Source organism: Rattus rattus, chromosome 15, assembly GCF_011064425.1.
Source record: "Rattus rattus isolate New Zealand chromosome 15, Rrattus_CSIRO_v1, whole genome shotgun sequence".
Taxonomy (NCBI): Eukaryota; Metazoa; Chordata; class Mammalia; order Rodentia; family Muridae; genus Rattus; species Rattus rattus.
In genome coordinates, this window is record NC_046168.1 from 2451953 (window position 1) to 2472382 (window position 20430).

A 20430-nucleotide genomic window follows, 5' to 3' on the forward strand; every position below is an offset into this window, starting at 1 on the left:
AGCCATGGGTCTGTCCATGTGTACTCTTTAGGTAGTGGTTTGGTCCCTGGGAGCTTTAGTTGGTTGGTATTATTCTTATGGGTTTAAAAGCACCTTCAGCTCCTTCAAACCTTTCTCTTATTCCTCCAGTGGGGACCACATTCTCAGTTCAATGGTTGGCTGCTAGCTTTTGACTCTTTATTTGTCACACTATGACTGAGCCTCTCAGAAGACAGGTATATCAGGCTCCTGTCAGAATGCACTTCTTGGCTTCATCAATATTGTCTAGTTTGGTAGTTATATACAGGCTGGATCCCCAGGTAGGGCAGACTCTGAATGGCCATTCCTTCGGTCTCTGCTCCAAACTTTGTCACCATATCTCCTCCTAGAATATTTTTGTTCCCCATTTAAGGACTGAAGCATTCATACCTTGGTCATCTTTCTTCTTGAGCTTCATGTGATCTGTGGATTGGATCTTGGGTAATTAGAGTTTAGGACTAAAACCCACTTTACAGTGAGTGTATACATACCATGTGTGTTTTCTTTGTGATTGGGTTACCTCACTCAGGATGGTATTTTCTAGTTCCATCCATTTGCCTATGAATTTCATGAAGTTATTGTTTTTGATAGCTGAGTAGTCCTCCATTGTGTAGATGTACCACATTTTTTTGTATCCATTCCTCCCTTGAAGGGAGTTTGGGTTCTTTCCAGCTTTTGGCTAATATAAATAAGGCTGCTATGAACATAATGGAGCATGTATCTTTGTTATATGTTGGAGCATCATTTGTGTATATGCTCAGGAGTGGTGTAGCTGGGTTCTCAGATAGTACTATGTCCAATTTTCTGAGGATCCTCCAGACTGATTTCCAGAGTAGTTGTACCAGCTTGCAATCCCACCAACAATGGAGGAGTGTTCCTCTTTATCTACATCCTCACCAGCATCTGTTGTCACCTGAGTTTTTGATGTTAGCCATTCTGAGTGGTGTGAGGTGGATTCTCAGGGTTGTTTTGATTTGCATTTCCCTGATGATTAAGGATGTTGAACATTTCTTTAGGTGCTTCTCAGCCATTCGATATTCCTCAGCTGAAAATTCTTTGTTTAGCTCTGTACCCCATTTAATATAAAATGTTTTTATACAAAAATGAGCCACATTTTTAAATCAAATTCTGCAACATATATTAAACACTATCAACAGTTTGTACCTTTGCAAGATTTTAATGCAAATGCATACAAACATTTAAAAATAGTAAGATCCTTCAATGTGTGCTAGCTTGTAATTTGTATGTTCATAAGGAATAGACACATCCTTTTTTTTGTCCTAAGTGCAGTGCATGTGTGTGTGTGTGTGTGTGTGTGTGTGTGTGTGTGTGTGTGTGTGTATTTCTGATGTAGCAATTGCAGAATGATATGTTGTGTGTATTTTCAATTTATTCAACCCACATTTACAAACTCATGACTGGGTTGCTTGCAAACTTTTGCTACTTAGATGGGTAGGTATGGTAAGGTATCTTAGCAGGTAAGGCCACCTATTATCAAGCATAACAACCTAAGTGTCTGAGTTTGCTCTCCAGGACCCACATGGTGGAACAAAAGAACCCACTCACACAAGTTTTTCTCCAATTTCCACACTCATGCCCTTGCATGGTCAGGTACACACACACACACACACACACACACACACACACACACACACACCATACTCACAGGACGAATGAACATAGCAATGAAACGATTCCTAATACTGGAGTATCCACAAATCAGTGCATCACTCAACATCATCAGAGAATTGTTTTCTTTCACTGGGTAGAAATCAAGGCAGAGACACTCAACTAGACAAGGTGCAGAGAGTGAGAGTCTTTTGAGCATCATCCACAAAGGGGTTACCTTCATCAAACATTATCCCTCAGGGCTCAGAAATCTGTGTGGAAAGGGGATCAAAAGTCACAGATTGTGGATCTTTCAAAGGAAACAATGTCTTCCAGACACAATTGGACGGACTGGATAGACTTCATGTCTTATGTATGAATACATGAGAACTCAGAGAGACTATAATGGCACTCATAAGATCAAACTACACATTTCCCAGCAAGAAGAAGGGAAAATAGATATAAACTCGTACCCCTAGCCAAGAAGATATTTGAAATCAATACTTGCTGGAAAGGGCAAATCAGTTTTCTCTAGTGGAGTGTCACTAACCACACTCCAGGACAGGCCTAATGCTGAAGAGTAGTTGGTCAACTCATAAAAGGACGTCGTGCGTGCATACATGCATGTGTGTGTATGTGTATGTGTGTGTTTTGTTTTGATACTTTTTTCTTATTGGATTTGGTTTCATATTTTCACCTTTGATATTTGCTTTTGTTGTTTTGTTTTGGGTTTTTGGTTTGTTTTTTAGAGAAAGGTCACATGAGACTCAATAGTAAAGGGGGTTGAAAGGATCTGGGAAGAGTTGAAAGAGGGCAAATTATACAACCAGAATACATTGTGTGTAAAACATAACTCAATATAAAATGAATGAATGCATTATAATAAATGTGTTTCTCCTTTACTTTTCCTTCATTCATCTCAAACTCTTCTTCAGAAAACAGGGGAAGTATCCAAAGGGAATGACTGTAAGGGAGACTATCTAAGCTTATGCTTAAGTGTCACACTCTAACTGCTTTATAAACATTTATCAGTTGTAGATATTACCATTTTACAAGCCTATGTGATACATAAAAGCATTTTAACATATTCATTTTTCTTCTACATTGAGTGAACAGTGAGATGATTCTGTAAAAGTTTCTTGTGGAAGTTAAGAAGTGGATTTTCAAACAAAGTACCCTCATCTCATAACCTGGCCCAGTCACATATCAGATAACCTCCATGCTTTCCCATGAAAAAAACAATAGCTTTTCATACATCTGTTTCCTCTTTCAAACAATTAAAGCAAACATTTCTTTGTTTTCTTTCTTGAGGATTAAGTTAGTTGATATACAGATTGGCTCAGAATAGTAGCTGGTTCAAGTAAAACTTCTAAAAATCAAATGTTCCTGTTGTTCTATTCATCTTGGGAATGTAAATAGACTCTTAAACTCTATTGTAGATGCATACATACACCCCAAGACAAGACTATGAGGTAAACTGATGTATGTCACATTTTTACTTGGCCCTGAATCAAAGACATCTTCAAGATCTTCATTCATTTTCTTATCAGTCAACCAATTTGAGGCACTTCCAGGCACCCTGAGATGGTGGGAACACAGTTGGAAGGATCCTGGAACTATGAATGATGAGGGAACAAAGCTTTGCCCCCTACTGACTCCAATGAGTTGTGATTGAATGGTGAGAGATAAATGCAGCCTGAGTCCATTCAGAGATTTCATTGTTTGCTTAGTTGGGAGCTTTTCTGAAGAGAGTGACCTAACTATTATCAGTTCTTTAAGATCAGACTATCTGTTTGAAAAAATATTTTATTTTAGAATAGGATGGATCAATGGATGAAACGAATTCAGGACCCCATATTTGCAGTAGATAATATAACTCCAATGACACATAAGTTCAAGAGTCATTTGTCTATTGAAATGTTCTTTACCCATATTTTCATTTCTTCCCATGTCCCATTTGGCTGCAGGCTACAGAGGTTAATCTTAATACAGCTTAATGTGTTTATTCAACTTAAAACCAAAAATTCATCATATTCCTTTTAGCTTTACCAGCGAACACTGTTTCCTTACATTTACTGAAATGCCTAGGCCATAAATAATATCAAGGTAGTAGCTGAGAAAATCTAAGAGGAAACATTTTTCATGGAGAAGAAATATTCAAAAGGAAGACTATTGCATTATTTTAAATACCCATAATGGCACCGTGGTTCTGAAATATCTAAAGAAAAGTTATACCAAAGACGAATATATTTCCCAAGCTTTCCTCTTGAGGACCATAAACATGAAAGAACAATGCTCAATTTGGAGCTCTGTTGACTTTGAAAAAAAATGGTATTACTAAAGGAATAAAATAGTAAACAAAATCACAAAATGAATATATATGTATATATTATACATAATTTACTACAATACTGAGAACACATGTGTAACAATCATTCAGGCAATGGTTTCCTCTAATATAAGCCATGAAGAACTTTGCATGTGGTCCATGGCCTAAGATTAAAGAAGTTCATCAAGATAGGCTGAAATAAACTTCCGATTATTTCATTCTCAACAAAGCATTACAACATTGTTGAATAACATGAAGTGCATCTCATGACACATAGTTTAAACCACTCTCTATACTTGCATTCTTATCTGCACTGGGTTTTGACTTAGGATGAAACTTCCTACCTACTGAAATGCAGAGATGCTGAAGGCTTTATTCAAGGTTACCTGGGCAGTTCTCTAAGGCTGCATAAGCAACCATCCACTGTGTGATCTGCAGGCTTCAGTTTTCATGTAAGAACTTGATTTAAATGATTACAGTGTTAGCTATGATCAAGGTTATCAATGCAACTGTTACAGGCATGCACCGGAGAGAAAAATAACTAGCAAAATGTGTTTGAACTGTCCTTCCTGCAGAAGAATAGGAAAGAACAGCTGAATCCCTCCATGAAAGGAAGTTAAGCTCTGTTCTGAGAATTCCTGTAAAAATGCCAAAAAAGCAAAGTTTCTACTAAGTGCTAACCCCAAGAGCATGTTTGTTTCAGGAAAGAGAAAATCAAATGAATTTTCAGGCTCATAATGCGATTTGGACTTTTGTGATGGTGTGTTTTAACCTCTCTGACAAACAGCTCTAGCAAATATTTATACATCTAAATGCTATTTTCCATTTATTTTCTTTATTCCACTTGAGATACAACTCTTTAGAAAAAAAGGAGAGTGGGTAGAAAATCTTTCTTTTAAGTAAAGTCACAGAAATGTAAATAGGGTGGCATTTAAAGGAAAATTATACTTTCTTGAAAATGTATTAAAAATAATCCAAACAATACACTAAGTAGTAATTCAGAGTAACAATAGAAAGTCACTTCTATGTATTTTGTTGTTGTCTGATTTTTGTGTTTAATTGAACAGATATAATAATAAACACAGCAAAAGAAGCACTTTTCTGGTCAAAATTAGTTCACCAAATATTCATCGAATAGTTTCATTCATGGAAAGTATGCCAGAAGGAAGTCAAATGGGAAAAAGGTTAATAAAAAGGCTACTTAACTGGCTGCAAACAAGGTTGGGAGAGGGAATGATGAGAACAACTTAACCTTTGACACAGTAAGTAATGGGAAAGTAGGCTGGGCTGGAGATTCAGTGATACAGCCCTTTACCTCACACTGTGAGGCTCTAGGCTTGGTCTGCAGTCTTGTTTCTCCAACAAAGAAGCAAAATAGAGCATTAAGGTCCACTCCCTAAGTCCATGTGGCAATACATGCTTGATGTCTCAGTTACCCTGAAAGAAGAGGAGAAAGGTTCCTTTGGGCCAGGAGTTAAAGGTTAGCCTGGATAATATACCAAGATACCAATCTGACCAAAAGACAGGATTGGCACCTCAAATTTTCTTTGATGATTTGGAAGTACGGCTTAAAGAAAGATATAGTCAGCTACAATACCTCCCTCAATATCATCATCCTCATAAAAATACATGTCGTTCAATGAATGACTGACCATCTGTCATACTGAGTGACTAGAAAAATCAGTGTTGAGTTTGCACAGAAGAAGTAGAGGAGAGAAAAGTCTTCAAAGCCATGCATCCTAAAGATGGTGATGTACCCAAAGGCAGTTGAAATAGAGAATTAAACATCATTAGAAGAAAGTAATAGCAGAGCCAGAATATAGTAATAATAGAGAAAAAAATGAAGGGGCCAAGAAGCTCTGGAAGGAGAATCTGTGGGTTGTGATGAACTGTGCAGGTGTGGGAGGGAAGGAGAAAGGAAGGAGACAAATGAACGTCTAAGATTCCAATCCCAGATGCCCAGAGGAATAATGAGATCATTAACAAATAAAAAAGGGGAAGTTACAGAGCAAGATATTGGGAGTGAGATAGACAAAGCCATTTTTCATCACCCTGAGTTTAAGTGTATGGAATTAATGAGACAGACTTGGGTTCAAATCCTAATTTAGTACCTTACTGTTGAGAAATTATTAGCCTTTAGTTTCTACTTTGAAAAACTCTACTGAAGTTAGTGAATTTTCACAGTTTTTATTTTTTTCTTCTTAATTGAATTCCTTCTTTGGAGCAATTTTAGGTCGATAGTTCAGAGAGATTCATTCTACCTTCTTACATTCTACCCTAAGTCAACTTTCACTATTCCTAACCTCTTAAATCTGTACAACACAGTTGTTACAATCTTCAAACCAATAATCATGCACTGTTTTCTATTAAAGTCCATGGTTACATTAGGATTGGCTCTACGTATGCTGATGGCCTACGTGTTTGGATGAATTTAACACCTGTATCCCTTAACACAGCATCACACAGAATCATTCACCACCCGAAACATCCCGTGTCCCAGTGTTGAACCCCTTCCCACACTTACTGCAGGCACCCCCTGTGAAACACTGATCTTTAATTCTCTCAACTGTCCTTCCTGTCCTTCACAGAAATAAAACATTTAGAACTATCCCACATGTGCTCTTTTCAATTTGTTTTTTTCCACTTAGCAACATGAATATGAGTTTTATGAAGTTATTTTATCATTTTGCCAATAATTAGTATTCAACAGATGCTAGTTGCTGTTACTATTAATGATAGTAGTGGTTTTCTCTCAAAGTCTTCTTTTTTCTTGGATTTCACATCACAGTCCACACATGGAATCATGCCAGTGAGAGTTGCTAGCTTTCTCTGTTACAGCTGCATCTTCAGCCCCCTTTATTCCAGTGTTTGTGGGAAGATGTCAATCTACCCTTAGCTTGCTTTCTCTGTTTTCTTCCCTCTGAAGATTGAGAACTTTTGAGGACAAAACCACCTCTAACCTATGCTCTACCCTGTTACAAGCATTCAGCATGGTGCCTGGCAGGTTGCAGATGCTCGACAAATGTCTGCAAAGTGAATGTGAGGTTGCTAGGGTTCCCTGGACTGGCAGGACTTAATAGTAAATTAAGTTTCCAAATATCATAGAAGATCACACTTACTGTATATAGTATCAAAAACTGGAAACTGTAATATCTAGTCATATGTTTAAGGGACTGCTGTAATATACTAAACCCAATTCAAATCAAAGTTTTCTTTATCCTAATTTTCATCTACCTCTAAAGCAGATTTTGCCTACTCCCAGCTCTACCTGGAACAAAATCAGTGCTGGAAGTTATGAGTCTTCTTTAGAATTTACAATAAATAAAGTTAATTTTTACTTTTAACCACAATTGATGATTTCTCTTTTCTGCATCTTTTCTAAAATAGTTGAAGTATCTCCTTTTATCCAAGTTTATTTTCTTATTGTTTCATTTTTATTCAAACTAATGCTGCTGGTACTTCCTGATGTCACTACAGCAGAGAGAAGTGAAGAAGAAACTTTTCTCCTAAACAAAAATGTTCCTTCTACACTCTGCAGACTTTTAAAACAAGATACTAATATATCTTGTAATTAAAAAATAATGAGCTTTCAGTGAGATTTATTTCCATAGACTCAGATTCAATGCCAGAACAGAAACTACAGTTTATACTATTGTGGTGCCCAATAAAAAATACTGATAAAAATACCCAAAAACTGTAAAGAATGGACTTCAGCAAAAAGTAAAATTAAATTATAAATTATTGTTCTGATTTGGACACACACAGGGAAAGAGAGAGAGAGAGAGAGAGAGAGAGAGAGAGAGAGAGAGAGAGAGAGAATATAGAGAGAATATGAATTATTATGAAGAAGAAATACCCTGAGTTCGCTGTGGGGGGCTTTATGGTAAATTCTCTTACTGAGTCTGAGTCTGAGCCTCCGAATTCCAAAGCACTTAGAATCCTATTCCTTAGGGCGCTCTAAGTTAACTGAGCAGTAAGAAAAAGAATAATAAGAGATCAGAGATCCTGATTAAGACACTTCTCAGAAGCCCTGAAAGACTGCAGATGACTGCACTGGGAAGGAAAAGAAAAAAGAGAAACTTTTGAAAAGCTACCTCATTTGAAAGAACTAAAATTTAGAGATGTAGACAGCTTTCAAATGTTATACTGCTGCAGATTATTTGATTACACTGTGAACCCAGGATTGAGTTATTTACTGGAAAAATAATACTGTTCCTAGTTGTGGTCTGGCTCAGGCCTTAGTGCACACCTTTAATCCTCTGGCTACAATATAGACATACCCTTAGTACACACTTTTAATCCCAAACAATGAAGGCAAATTTGGTTTGTAGAAGGAAGCACCCATGTTTTTAAAGTGATGTCTAGTTGAGTGGCAGACAAAGTGACAAGTCAGAGAAAGATTTGGGAAAATAAGATATGCTCAACTCTCATGAGAAGAGAGAAGAAGAGGAAGCTACTTAAGAGTAGTGCAGGGAGAAAGGAGATGCATTTTAACTGGTAGTTTTACAGAGACAGGTTGAAGAGAAAATATGACTACAAACAGATTAAAACAGAATAAACCAATGAATGAGAAGGATCCAGAGATTAGAACTCATTTCCTGAGTTAGTTTGTGGCCAAGCAAAGCAAAAAGTCAGAGGCTGAGAGAAGCCATATTGAATCAGTCATCTAGCTTGGCAGGGAGTTTGAGCTGAAACAGCTGACTTGAACCACCCAGCTAGAGTTCAGAAAGAACAAGAATGGGTGAGCTTATTCAGCAGTATGTCTCAGAGGGTGAAAACATTCTCGGCCTAGATTAGATTGTATAGTCTATAAACACGAAGGACAAGGTCTAGGTTAGGAGACTGAGGCCATAATCCTTGCAGATGGTAATTACAACAGGAGAATAAAAGTGACTTTTATATTATACACACTCACAGAATGTAGAGAGACTTTCCTGTGCAAACCTGGGCAATTTACTGAATCTCTCTGAACTTCCCTTGCTTTGCCTATAGAGTATAACTGATGGTTTCTTCCTTGGGGCCATGATATCAGTGCCAAAAGCACAGAGGCACTCCAGTCACTTTCACTTCTATTATTTTTTTTCTTGTACTGGTCTCAGTTAATCCTCTCAGAAGCCTCTGAGAAAACAGACAGAGTTTGAATCCTTGACATAGCAGTAATGAAAGAGCACAAGAGACCTGCAGCATGAGAATCTTGATTGTCAGGAAGGGGATGTCTTTGCTTAGAATACATATAAAATTGGGGTTAAAAAATATATTAGACAATATCATGATTCCAGACAGAACAAATATCGAAAAGTGGCACCCAAAGTAGCCATTGTCATTTTCACATGCATAAAGCTGGTCTTTGTAACAGGTAGAGCTGTGGGCAAGGCTGAGAGACCTGATATGGAGTGCCAGGGCTCTCGTGTGTTCTTCTAAACCGTCCTACACTTCATTCCACATTCACCTATTCATCTGTATTCTAGAGACTTTGGTCCCAACCTCCTAGTAACCTCCTATTGTCTTCCAAGCCAAACAAGCAAGAAAGAAACAAAACAAACAAAACAAAACCAAAACAAAAAGAAACAAAAACTCCCACGTGGCTGTCAAGCCCTTCCTACTCTCATTACTTTCTCATATGCCACATTAAACTTCACTCATGCTATCACTTCCTGAGATGACATATCTCTCTGACCTATGAACGTCACATAGATATTTAAAACCATTGAGAGACACATACCTACAGTATGACAAATACTACACAGAAATCTTTCAGCATACCATTTACTAACGTTTAAAATAGCATATACATCATAGCTGAGTATTAGACCTATTATTATAACAAGTTCTTTTGCATTGATTATTTTATTTATTTACAATCCAAATGTTATCTCCATTCCTGGTTTCCCTTCTGCAAACCCCTTTCTCATTCCTCTCCCCCCTGTTTCTATGAGGGTGTTTCCCCACCCACCTGCCCACTCCTACCTCAGTGTCCTATCATTCCCCTAAACTGGGATATCAAGCCTCCATAGGACCAAAGGCCTCCCCTCCCATTGATGCCAGATAAAGCCATCCTCTGCTACATATGCTGCTGGAGTTGTGGGTCCCTCTGTGTGTGCTCTTTGGTTGGTGGTTTAGTCTCTGGGAGCTCTTGTAGATCTGGTTGATTGATATTGTTGTTCTTCACATGGGTTGCAAACCTCTTCGGCCCCTTCAGTTCTTCTTTTAACTCCTCCATTAGGGTCCCTGTGCTCAGTCTGATGGTTGGGTGTGAGCATCCACATCTGTATTGGTCAGGTTACTGCATAGCCTCTCAGGGAACAGCTATATCAGGCTCCTGTCAGCAAGCCTTTCTTGGCATCAGAAATAGTGTCTGGGTTTGGTTTCTGAAATTCGGATGGATCCCTAGGTGGAGCAGTCTCTGGATGACCTGTCCTTCAGTCTTTGCTCCACTCATTGTCCCTGTATTTCCTTGAGATAGGAGCAGTTCTGGGTTAATATTTTTGAGATGTGTGTATGGCCCCATCCCTCAACTGGAGGCCATACCTAACCTCTGGGTGTGGTCTCTACAGGTGCTACAATGGCATTAAACTTTGGACATAATGCTACTTAAGTACCCAGTTGTACCACTCTTGGGCATATACCCAAAAGGTGCTCCAACATATATCAAGGAACACACTCTACTATATTCAGAGCAGCCTTATTTATAATAGACAGAAGCTGGAAAGAACCCAGATGCCTTTCAACAGAGGAATGGATACAGAAAATGTGGTACATTTTCACAATGGAGCACTACTCAGCTATTAAAAACAATAACTTCACAAAATTCATAGGTAAATGGATGGAACTAGAAAATATCACCCTGAGTGAGGTAACCCAGTCACAAAAGAACACACATGGTATGCACTCACTGATAAGTGGATATTAGGAAAAAAGCTTGGAATACCCACAAAATAGCTCATAGACTATGTGAAGCTCAAGAAGAAAGATGACCAAAGTGTGGGTGCTTCAGTCCTACTTAGAAGGGGGAACAAAATAATCATGGGATATAGAGGGTGGGAGTAACTTGGGAGGAAGAGAGGAGTGGGAGAGGAAAAAATGGTGAACAGGAGCAGGTGTGGGAGGAGACAGGGGAGATGTACAGAGGGTCAGCAAATTGAACAGAGGTGTACAGCAATGCAGGATGGGGAACTAGTGGTAGCCACCAGAAAGTCCCAGATACTAGGAAAGCAAGAGACTCCCAGGACCCAATGGGGATGAAATTAGCTGAAATACCCAACAAAAGGGAGAGAGAACCTATAGAAACCATATCCAGAGGTTAGGCATGGCCCTTGTTTGAGGTATGGGTCCACCCACCCATCTCAAAATTTAACCCAGGATTGCTTTTGTTTAAAGGAAATACAGGGACAAAATAGAGCAGAGACTGAAGGAAAGGCCATCCAGATATTGCCTCACCTGAGGATCCATCCCATATGCAGCCACCAAACCCAGACACTATTATTGATGCCAGGAAGTGCTTGCAGACAGGAACCTGACATAGCTGTCTCCTGAGAGGCTCTGCCAGAGCCTGACAAATACCAATGTGGATGCTTGCCTCAACCATTAGACTGAACACAGAGACCCCAATCCCAGAACCTCCAGGGACTAAACCACCAACCAAAAAGTACACATGGAGGGACCCATGGCTCCAGCTACATATGTAGCAGAGGATGGCCTTATCTGGCATCAGTGAGGGGGAAGGCCCTTGGTCCTCTGACAGCTTGATGCCCTAGTGTAGATGAATGCTAGGCTGGTGAGGCAAGACTGTGTGGATGGTTGCGGGAGTACCCTCATAGAAATAGGGGGAGGGAATATGATGGGTGGGGTTGCAGGATCTGTGGGAAACCAGGAAAGGGGATAACATTTGAAATGTAAATAAATAAAATAACTGATAAAAATTAAATTAATTAAAAAGAGAGAAAATAGTGTTTTTAAAAAACACGATAGATATGTATCATGCTTATTATCACTAGCAAGCAGTACTACTCAAGGCTCTGTAACCTGGCTGGCCATATTCTGCTATACAACTCAACAGTAAGCAACACAGACCAGCCTGCTGTAAGTAAAAACAAGTTCAATAATGGAGAAGAGTATAAGACTAATACCAAGGTTCTGACATGGCATACAGAACACAGAGCATGGGAAGTGAGTTTGAACACTTTTCTTAGTTTGTTTCTCAGTGAAACGCAGGTGAAGATCTACAAAAGGCAGGGGAGTTCAAAAGTCAAAGGTCTGAGAGGGAACTCAGCATAGCCTACCAGAAGAGGAAAGAATCTTGAAAAGTTGGATCCAGTAAGTCTAATGAAAGAGAAGAGGTAGGGAGGAAGAAGAGCTACAATGGAGTTTGAGGGAGTGTTGGCTTTGGCAGGTAGCTGTGATAAGAGCAGTTTGGCAAAAAACAACATAGTCGATGTATACCTTGTAAAATGCCTAAGTGTTTGCAACAGTAAAGAGACAGTTTAGTAACCAAAGATAAAGTATCAGTGATAATTGATGATGCTACTTTGAGATGGTCTCCAAGCAAAAGAGAAGTACTTAGGACATGATGACCATCAAATATGGGAGTATCTCTCTTTCTGTCCCTTCTCTCCTCACACATGAGGGTGAGCTGGAAGAATTCTACCTTAGGAAAAGCCAAAGACCAACTGTGGGCACGTCACTTTCTTTGCTTCGAGATACTTATTACATTTTGTAGTATGAGTAGATGTTTTCTTGTTTTAAATTATTATTACTATTTATTATTATTGTTATTACTATTATTATTATTATGATGTGCATGCGTGTGGTGCACACATATGTGTCCCTGTCTGTGTGTCTGTGTGTGTGCATCTGCACATAGGTCAACAGTTCAGTGCATAGCCTTCAGGAGTTGGCTCTCTCCTTGCACTGAGTTCTGAGGCTTACCACGGAATAAGTATCTTTGCTCTCAGAGCCATCTTTGTGGCCCAGATTAATTTCATATGGATGGAAATGTGCAGCATTTGAAGAGAAGAGGAAACAGCCCTGCGTTACTATTGGAAAAGAAGCTGAGAATCAGTACTTTTTACAAAAGTTTGTCTTCTCTCAAAAACTTCTTTATTCATTACAACTCCAGAGAAAGTAACCCAGCAAAGCAACCATGAGACTCCAAGTCCTGCCTTTAAGAGGAACATGTCACAGGGACACAGTGAGCCTCCTGATGCCAGCTTACTGTTATTCCATGCCATCGTGTGTTTCAGTTACAAGTTTTCAATAAAAAAACCGACACTCTGGTGGCATTTGCTCAGAATGAGAAGTCGTTCCCCCTCCTGTTGTTGTCATCAGATCTCCTGAATATTAGTAAGCATCCCTGAATTTTAAATGAGTCTCGTTTTTAAAAAACTAATTACAAAGTCACCAATTAGTGATTTGCTGAAGAAGAGAGAAGCTTAAATTCTGTCGTTTCTGTCCATGAACCAAACAGAGGAAAGCTGTCTTACTCCAAAACATACCTTCCTTCCTGTTAGCCAATAAGCATGTGGTGTCTTTACCCCATGCTGGAAATTCTAAAACCTGTCCCCTTTATACTATGATTTCATAAGTCTTTTAATTGGGTCAGATTTGAGAAATCTCAGCCTTCCACTCAATTTCAAATAATTGAATATCTAACACACTGTTCTGTGATTATCATTTAGAATTCTCAAGGGAAGGGAACATGGGATGTTATGCTCCCATAGTTTATTTTCTTTTAGTAGTGAGAAATCAAAATCTCAGCATTTTGGTCATTTCAAATAAAGTAATTATTTTTTTCTCCTCTACATAAGTCTAGGATCATTGTAACTGTTGCCAAGAGAAATAAATTATAGTGTAAAGCTGCAAATCTATGGGTTTAAAGGTTCATGTTTCTGTAGTGTTATTTTAAAAGAAAAACACTGTATTTCAGCCAGCAGAGAAGGCTGGTTCTTAGGTCTCCTCTCCACGATAGGCTCACTCCCATTTTGCAATGCCTTAAGGGATACTACAATTCTTTCAACAAAAGATGTATAATTTGAAAACGTTGGACATTTGCTTCAATGAATAACAAGGGGTTTGAGGCTCCGGCTGTCATATTTTCTCACCACTATTTCCAACTCTTTTCCTCCCCTCCCCACACATGGTCAAATTCAATGTGCACACAATCTGGCTGTGTGTATTTAACTGCAAAGCCAGAACCTGAATTTTCTTTTCTTTGTAGAATAAAATTTTCTTCATAGGGGTCAACTCTATATGGAGCACTTTGAAAGAAGCAATAATTTTGTATTGGTTTTGCACTTCTTCCATAAGGAAACTACTATAGATTTATATTATAGTAATCAAAGTTAAAACGTACTCTCAAATGCACACAAACTGTGTGGGCCAATAGTCAGGCCTGCAGCAGGCTTGTCGTTACTTGGAGGACCTCTGTGTAATATGTGTGACATGAATAGCACTTTACAGCTTTCAGCACATTAAAATATTTGTAGAGAGCTTATTCTGTATCAATGGTTGTTAAGATTCAGTCTCTCAACCTTCTAAGTACAGACATTGTTGGTATGAAGGCTAGAAGTTGGAGAACCTCTATGACAAAGAACATGGCAACAGTCATGAATTCAGAGATGAAGTTGGGGGAGGTACTTAGAAACTTACACAGGAGAAATGGCAAACAATGGGCAACAAACAGAACAGAAGCATTCAGAGTGTGGGATACAAAAATTGTGTGGTTATAAACCAATCAGGCAAAAACACTGGTATATTTTTCATAAAACACTGCCCAAACTGTAAATACAATATTGTGTAGAGTTTGATCCTGAAAAAAACAACCAAGGTAAAAAATATATATTCTCCAAAAACCCACACTGATCACTTGTGTGTTAGGAGTGGTGGGGGATGACAAACTAGAATATTGGCTTGTAATTATGAGTGTAATCTCTGACACATATACAGCAAATATTTAATAAAATTTCTCAGATAATTCAATAAATACATAAATCCTAGCATACCCACAAAAGGTTATTTAAATGTGTTTTGATATGAGATCATAATGGAAGACTGGGTATTGTGAAAGAGAAGTCATGGTCACCCAGGTCTGGCTTTTCCCCTGATGTTGAGCTATGCAAAGAAAGGATTATAGAGGAATAAGAAAGATTCTTTGATGTAGTCTCCAGTTTTGAAGACTTCTTTGGAAGACCTCTGTTATATATGCTATGGAAGGCTATAAATGACATATTGCATTCTGGGAGCATATGGACAAAAGCATTATTTAGAACAGTGAATGCTTTTCCTGATTCCCTAAAGTCAGCAAGTCCATTATTTTGCATTTGTAGAATTTATGGTAACTAAACACACTGACTGAGCAGACTTTTCAGGCAGATGAAGGTCTCCAGCTATTATACAACATTCCACTAGGCCTGGAACTTCTGACTGAGGTTGTGTGGTTCATGAATTACAAATCTCGGGGGTGTGCTTCTTTTACCTGTGTAATAATCTCCAACAACAACCATATTACAAACGTTCTATTCATCCTATAAAACAGGTCAATAGGCTTCATCATCTTACTTCAACTGATAAAGTGTGGCCAAGAAGGTGAGAACTGGCCTACTTAGTCTACTGCTACCATAGGCATCAATATTCTGTATAATATTTTGTTGATGATTTCCACCTTGAACATGCTTCTCTGAAGAATGTTCTTTGGTCTTGGTACTGCTTGTGTGTCTAGGGCCTGATTTATTTCATAGACACTGTACTGTTCGAAATGCCCAGTTTGTTATGACAACCTGACTCACTGCAGCTTGCCACATTGGGCCTATGAAGCACCTTCTTAATATCTAAAGTTTCTGTGTTTGTGTTTTTAGACCAACAACTGTTTGGAAGTGCTGGAAAGAAAATTAATTTTTGCTACACTAAACATATACTGACTTTTTGTGCTCATTATTCTCTGAACAAACAGTATAGCAACTCTTTGTACAGTATTTACATCGTCTTACAGATAATCCAGAGATGATTTAATGTTCACAAGAGGATAAGCGTAGCCTCTGTACACATTCTGCATCATCTTGTGACAGGGTCTTAAGCATTGGTTTATGTTAGTATTCATGGAGACCCTGAAACCAATCCTCCTCAGACACTTGATTTTCAGGTTAAGACCTCCAACCCTTGGGTTAGAAGTGCATCCCTTAAGTTCTCAGCTGATCTTTGTTTCCCCTCTCATCCCTCAGAATTCGATGACTGACCTCTGATACTTCCTAATTCCTCCTTAAAACTTTCCTGATCTTTGATCGGACCCTGGGACAACTTTCCCAGATATATTAATCTCAGGATCACCAAATAATTATGCATATAATTTGAGGATAAGACTAGGTTCTCTGTTCTTAGAATGACCCTCACCACTCAAATCACAAAATTTTAGAAGTTTTTTATTCCAAATCTGGCCCCAAATATTAGCATCACCTGGGAGCTTGTTATCTATGCACAATCTTGGGTCCCATGCCAGACTGCCTGAATCAGCATCTCTGGGGTGGTGCACAGGAACTTGTGTTTAAATTAGCTCTCTAGTTGATTCTCCTGCATGTCAAAATGTAAGAAGCACCATCAATTCTGCTTTCTAAAAATGGAGATTTTTCTGGTCCTGTTTTAGCAAAAGTCTGCATCAATAACAAGAAATTCAGGTGATGCTTTCCATATGGGATATAGATGGCCTGGGCCCAACTGCCAGCTCTGCCCCAAGCCATCTGTGCAATCTTGGGCAAAGCTATCTAAGCTTTGTGTTTTGATTTTCCTCATTTTTGAAATTAAATGTATTTCCCTGCACTTATTGGGAAGATTAAGTTAGATAATACCTGCAAACAACTAAGTGTCCTTCCCAGCACGAAGTAAGTACTCAGTAAACATGCTTCTTTGTATTTCTTTGTAGTTTGTTGGCTGTAAATGTTTTGTTTTACCTTTTCTCAATATTCAGAAAAAATACTTATGTTTTAAAAGATAGTTTCTGTTGAAAGTATCTGAGATAAATGGAATAACTCCAGCCAGAGAAGAGAAATAAATGACTTACTATTTGATAGATACACTGTTGGTTTAGGAAAAATAAACTTTACATGTCTAAAAATAGATAAAAGAATAATGTAACATATGTCTTGCCACTATATATGTGTGTGTGTGTGTGTGTGTGTGTGTGTGTGTGTGTGTGTGCATTAGATGACAATTTGTTGAAATTAAAGAAATCCCTCTAAAGAAACACATTAGAAACAGACTGTTGTGTGGTCTTTCCTGGAGAAACATGAAGGGTGCATATTTACTCCAGGATAGATCAATTACCAATGAAAGACCATGGTAATCATTCTACCTGAGGTTAGCTTGTTGTTCATGTGTATAGAATATGTCAAAATCATGGACCAGATGCTACTTGGGCAATTTAGAGGCAAATAATCAAATAATATGACCAAAGACTAAGTCGCACCAGCCAAGAAATCATCAACTGCTATATATCTTCTAGAGAGGGGCAGGTCATCAGCCTTTCTTATGAGAATTTCAGTGAAATACATCTTGTGAAGGTCACCTCTGCTCTGATTTCAAGACAACAATGGCCATGTGATACCCAGAGAAGAGCATTCCACAGGTAAGCTCTGCTAACAAACAGATTAGGACCACTGAGCACAATAAGAATGCCATTGAAGAAAAAAATTACATTGTCAATTGCATTTCTTTAGGATTTGAAGAAAGCATGAGACTAACAATTAAGTTTTTGTTTTCCATGTAGGTCCAGATTGCATCTCCTAGTTGGGCATGAGCTCATGATTATGTGGGTCCCTAGACTATGATGCTCTAAAATTAAATATTTAGAAAGAACCATACTTGAACCCATGTTTATGTGAGAAGATTTACTGATACAAGTTGAGAACTTTTAGTGTTTTATTTTCTTAGCTGACTTTCATAATTAGAATATAAAGATATTCTTCAGATGAAACCTCGCCATCTTCTCCCCACAAACATCCTTTATGACTCTATGGCTTGGAGGTCTTACCCCACAAATTCCATGCTAATTGTGTAAGTTTTAAGAGTACCTGACATTGAATGCTTCACTCCTTCTTTAAAAGGGGAACAAGAATACCCTTGGCAGGGAAGAGAGAGGCAAAGATTAAAACAGAGACTGAAGGAACACCCATTCAGAGCCTGCCCCCACATGTGGCCCATACATATACAGCCACCCAATTAGACAAGATGGATGAAGCAAAGAAGTGCAGACCGACAGGAGCCGGATGTAGATCGCCTCCTGAGAGACACAGCCAGAATACAGCAAATACAGAGGCGAATGCCAGCAGCAAACCACTGAACTGAGAATAGGACCCCCTGCTGAAGGAATCAGAGAAAGAACTGAAGAGCTTGAAGGGGCTCGAGACCCCATATGTACAACAATGCCAAGCAACCAGAGCTTCCAGGACTAAGCCACTACCTAAAGACTATACATGGACTGACCCTGGACTCTGACCTCATAGGTAGCAATGAATATCCTAGTAAGAGCACCAGTGGAAGGGGGAAGCCCTGGGTCCTGCTAAGACTGAACCCCCAGTGAACTAGACTGTTGGGGGAGGGCGGCAATGGGGGAGGGTGGGGAGGGAACACCCATCAGGAAGGGGAGGGGGAAGGGGATGTTTGCCCGGAAACCGGGAAAGGGAATAACACTCGAAATGTATATAAGAAACCGGGAAAGGGAATAACACTCGAAATGTATATAAGAAATATTCAAGTTAATAATAATAATAATAATAATAATAATAATAATAATAATAATAAAAAGAGTACCTGACATTATTACTTCATTAAAGACTTGAGAGGCACAGCAAAGTGAATTCAATTCCCATTGAAATCCTTGGGAATTATTTCTCTTGTCACATTAAGTTTATCTGGTGATGTTTTCCTCTGTGGAGTCTCCATTCAGTTGTTAAAGTATTTGGAATCTAAGTCTAAGAGAAGCTGTTTTCTATGTCCAGAAATATCAAATGTCCTATTTTATAACTTTAAATGACCACATTTATTGCCTTGTCTTCCTAAAATCACATACTTTCACCTGCGAATAAAAAATACAACTGCATTGATATATATTACAATCTCTTAGACTGTTGTGTGGTCTTTCCTGACAAGATGTGAACAATGCTTATTCACACCAGATAAGCCACCAATGACAGGTGAAGGCAGTGATTCCTTCAGAGTCTAGCTTACTTGACAGATGTGTCTAGGATGTATCAGGACCATGATACAGTTAAACTTGATTTGGATGAAAACCCTTAACATTTCAGTCTTTAGCTGTAAGATAATATGGAGGTCACAAGGCCTGTTTAGGTGTAGAAGTAAGACCTTTAGATTTATATACCAACTTTGAGAGCATATTAAATAATTACTGCTATATGGGAAAATTATATTAACCCATCAGATTATGCAAATCGATCATAGTAGTTCTTTTTTTTTTTAAGAACCATCTTTTATTGGGGGAGGGGTCATCAATCCTTCTTGGCCGCCTTCCGCATGGCTGCCAGCACGTTGCTCAGCTCCTCCCTCTTTCTCTTGGCTCGGATGTGTGTGTCCAACCCTCTTCTTGATAAACTTGAGTGCTCTCTTGTCCTTGGACACTTTGAGTAGCTCCATGGCGCGCCGCTCATAGGGCCCGAAGCTGCACACCTCCAGGATCATGTCCCACACGAACTTGGTGTGCTTGGTGAGCCGCTTGGCGGCGGCTATATCTCGGCTTGCTGACGTTTTTCATCACTCTGTGGCCTTTGTTGAGGTCCACGGCCATGGGCTAGCACAGGGCCATGGCTGCAGCTCTCCAATGGCGGCCAAACAGGAAGAACCCATCATAGTAGTTCTTAAATGTGACACTGTAATTTGGTACATATTAGGTATATGTAGTTTAATGAAGGACATAAACATATTATTATAATTGCATGATTCATGCACAAAGAGTTAACAGGTATTTAACAAAATATGCCAATGTAGAATAAATGGGGGTAGTAATAAATACAATATGCTTCTGAAATAAAATTGTATAAATTCAAGTCTTCATTTTGCCCCTGTCATTGGTCATCGGACTTGTTCCGTTATATTTCTGATCCACCATAATGTTGAAGTAAATATGTATGTCACATTTGGACTTGTGACCAAAACATCATTAATACTCAATAGCTTCTAGAGGCTAGATGTTATACACACATAAACAGGTATATGTATATTACTGGTAGATACATAGATCTTCCATTGAGATGTTAAATTTTATTATTTGCTTTTGTAGAGTACATATTTCCATTTATTCTTTATGGAATTCTGTGAATAATTCACAGAAAAGAAAGCAAACAAATTTAAAGTATGTCAGAGGCAGTCAAGTAGAAAAGAAGAGAGAATTAGGTCGGGACTGAGGCTCTTCTGTAGAGTGCTAAGAGGCCAATATTACATAGACATGCACTGCATGGGGCACACATAGCAATTAGTAG

At 38.7% G+C, this 20430-nt stretch overlaps 1 pseudogene; it reads right to left on the reverse strand.

Annotated features, from left to right (window-relative positions):
• Positions 1 to 19443: 19443 nt before the first annotated feature.
• Positions 19444 to 19757, reverse strand: LOC116884804 (annotated as a pseudogene).
• Between the last annotated feature and the right edge of the window lie 673 nt (positions 19758 to 20430).